A 3,761-nucleotide genomic window follows, 5' to 3' on the forward strand; every position below is an offset into this window, starting at 1 on the left:
TAAGTCTCTCTCTCTAGTTTTAACATTAAATCGCGTTTAAACCAGATAATACAATCTAGGCCTTCACTACCTTTTTTGTTTATTGGTTGTATGTTGGAATTGGATGTGTTGAGGATTTATAATTAAATGAATCTTTCTTTTTAAAGTTCCTAAACAAGGATTGGGCATGTAGATTGTTGAACACTTTCCTTGTGTGTGTGTGAGGCTTTGGATTCAATTCCAATCCTAATCAATGGGAAAAATAAATACATAAACAGTTAACTATAGTAAACGTCAGTAATCATGATCTAACAGGTGCTATAGGGAGAATGCTAAGCAAGCTGACTACCACTGAGGTACCTCCCCCAATAGATCCAAAGGATCTATTGCTTTGGAAAAATTTATTTCAGCCTAAATATGTGGCTGTCCATTACCTGCTGAACTAAGGAGGCAAATAATCTAGAATTGGCAGTTCATTTTCGGCTGATTTTGTTGTTGTTTTGCTTCGGAGTATGGGTCTCTCTCTCTCTCTCTCTCTCTCTCTCTTTCTCTCTCTCTCTTCTTTTGAGACAGGGTCTTGTTATGCAGTTCAGGCTGGACTTGAGCTCACTTTGTAGCAGAGACTGGTCTCAGTTGCAACAATCCTCCTGCCTCAGCCTCCTGAGTGCTCGGATTAGAGGCATGTGCCACCTTATCCAGGATTTTTGGTCTTTTTGGGACAAGGTCTTGCTATGCAGTTTATCCCAGTCTGGTCTGTAACTTGCAATATTCCCCTGGCTCAACCTCCCAAATGCTGGCTGATATGCACCACCATACCCAGCTATCTGCTAAGTTTAACCTCCTTTCTGGAAGCTTCAGCCAGAATCAAAGCTGCCACATCCTTTAACAAAAATAAATATTATCTAGTCTGCTACGTAAATTCTGTAGAGAAAACAATACTGGAAAAGTAAACATTGGGAGTATACGCATACTTTACATAACCAGAGCAGAGATGTAATTCGTCCAAAAATTAAATTACAACACTGAAAAGGGAGTTGGAGATTGTGTATAAACTCCTACATTGTGTAGAGGGTTGTTTTTTGTTGTTGTTGTTGTTGTTGTTGTTGTTGTTGTTGTTGTTTTGTATTTTTTTGCAGAACCAGAGATTAAACTCAGATACTTGCACTTGCCAGGCAAGTGCTTATTCTACTGAGCTATCTCCCCAGTCCTACATTGTGTAAAAGACTGATACTTAAAAGCAGAATTAATGGATGATGGAAAATAGGGAATGAACTGGGGTAAGATTTAGGAGAGAGATTCAACTAGATTTAGAGATTCATAAGATAGGAGGGGAAATAGTGAATTATTGCATGTCTTTAAGGATTGGAAGTTCAGGGGTACCACCATTGTTTAACCAAAAGCATAAATTCATTTGGCCAAACTGAGATTAAAGTGATGGCAAAGTCCCTTGTTTGTTTGCTTTTGTTACCTTCTGCTTGCCATGAACTGTTTTTCCTCTGTGATGTCCCTCTGCCAAGCCACCCTGCCTTGGAGCCAGCTGACTGTGGACTAAAACCGCTACAAACTGGTTGCTGATGTCCCTGGCCTTCCCAGTAAAATGTGTGAAATTCTCCAAATGTATTGTGAGCTTCTAGAGGGCTGTGTCCTTATCTTTCTTGCCATCCATGGAACAGTGGATGTCCTGAACAAAGAATTGGACAAGATCCATAGAAAAGGCAGCAAAAGTGTACATTTATTGTAGTTGTAAAAGAGATGTTACTGGAGCAAGTGACATGACTGGAAAAGCTTATTTATTCCAGCTAGCAAGACAAGGCATCAGTGTTGCTCTTATCTGGACACTAGAAAAACTTCAGATCATTGCCACTGGTATTGAGCAGACAATAGAAAGAAGTGTGAAGATTATACAAGCAGATTTTACCAAAGATGACGTCTATGAATGTATTGTAGAAAACTTTAAAGGCTAGTATTTGGCGACTTAAAACTGATATTGACCATTGGGAAGAGAAAAATGACCCCAGAAACTGGCCTGAAAGAATTGGTTTAGCACACCAACAATTCTCTCATTGATCCAAGAAATAAGAATAACTGTGGTGATATGAGAATTGACTTTCTTATTTAGGAAAAAAAATACTTCCCATAATGATTTATAGATAAGGTATTTTATAACCACATGAATTATATGGTGTTTGTATTGTATAGAGAAGAAAGTAAGATTTGATTTCTAAACTTTTTTATGGAAAAATATGGAACCCTTCACGAATTTGCATGTCATCCTTGAGCAGGGACCATGCTAATCTTCTCTGTATCGTTCCAATTTTAGTATATGTGCTGCCAAAGCAAGCGCTAAACTTCTTACTGAATTAAAAACATTACATATTCACAAATAAAAATATAAACCATATCATAGAAAAATTTGAGAGAATAGACATAAAAAATGCAAATGTCTTACAATCTTCAAAATTGGAGATAGCACTGGGCATGGTGGTGAACACTTGTAACCCCAGCACTTGGAAGGCTGAGGCAGGAGGATCACTGCAAGTTAAGGCTGTCCCAGGCTCTATACTGTACCTACTGTGTTGAAGGCCAGCCTCAGCTCCATAGCAAGACCCAGACTCAAAAAGAAAAGAAAATAAAGAAATTGGAGGTAGCGTCGGGTTTTTTTAAACAGGGAATCAAACTCAGGACCTCATACTTGCCAAAGCAGTATGAGGCAGGCACCGTTCTGCTGAGCTATCCCTGGGCCTGGAGATAGAAGTTTTTACGTTTTATTTTTAAACAAGGTCTTGCTATGTAGCCCAGACTGGGCTTGAACTCAAGGTAATCCTCCTGCCTCAGCCTCCACAGGCCTAGGGTTACAGGCATGCACCACCATGTGCAGCTGTTTTTTACATATGTACACACGTATTTTCACAGATGACATTTATGGGCTGGGGAAACAGTTCAGTGGTGTAAGCATCTGCCTGGCAGACAAGGACCCCAGTTTGATTCCCAGTACCATATGCCATGTCTTCCCCAAGACCATGCGTGGTGGTGCACACCTGTAATCCCAGCACTGGGGAGGCTGAGACAGGAGGATCGCTATGAGTCTGAACTGTGTAATGAGACCCTGTATCAAATGCATAAATAAGTATTTTTTTAAATGGCATGTATGTGTCCATACTATTTTATACTTTAAAAGCCGATATCGGGCCAGCCAAATAGCTCAGCGGATTAAAGCACCTGCAAGCAGGCACAGGGTCTAGGGGTTCTATCCCAGGCCTGCCTTTCCGGCCCCGCCCCCGGGGCACACTGAGCCAGCAATTGAGACTGGGTATGGAGGCGCACGCCTGTAATCCCAGCTGTTGGGAGGCTGTAAACGGGCGGATCACTAGGAGTCCCGTCTAGTAGTGAGACCCTGAACACCCTGCATAGACCCTTCCCTAAAATACAAAAATAAATAAATAAATCTGAATGTAAATGGTGCATGCCTGTAGTCCCAGCCCTCGAGAGGGTAAAGCAGGAGGATCCTTCAGAGTTTGAGGCCAGCCTGGACTACAAAGTGAGTTCAAGAGCAGCCTGAACTGCATAGCAAAACCCTGTTCCAAAAAGAAAAAAAATCCAAATAACTGTAGTTTTTAATTGTATGCCAACATACCATTATTTATTAAATGAGTTTCCGATTTTTTGAGAATTAAAAAAATAAATAAAAGGATGGCAATATTTTCAGAGAGACATCAACTATGAGATTAGAAATCAGGAAAGAGGTAACAAGTACTTGTGTACTCCATATCCAAATGGGCTTT

General features: G+C 40.5%; 1 non-coding gene across 1 annotated transcript; it reads right to left on the reverse strand.

Annotated features, from left to right (window-relative positions):
- Positions 1 to 2,216: 2,216 nt before the first annotated feature.
- LOC111816985 lies at positions 2,217 to 2,323 on the reverse strand. The gene has a single exon (XR_002821284.1). It is a non-coding gene; the product is annotated as a U6 spliceosomal RNA (small nuclear RNA).
- Between the last annotated feature and the right edge of the window lie 1,438 nt (positions 2,324 to 3,761).

The sequence above is a fragment of the Octodon degus genome, unplaced genomic scaffold, assembly GCF_000260255.1.
Source record: "Octodon degus isolate 3935 unplaced genomic scaffold, OctDeg1.0 scaffold00045, whole genome shotgun sequence".
Taxonomy (NCBI): Eukaryota; Metazoa; Chordata; class Mammalia; order Rodentia; family Octodontidae; genus Octodon; species Octodon degus.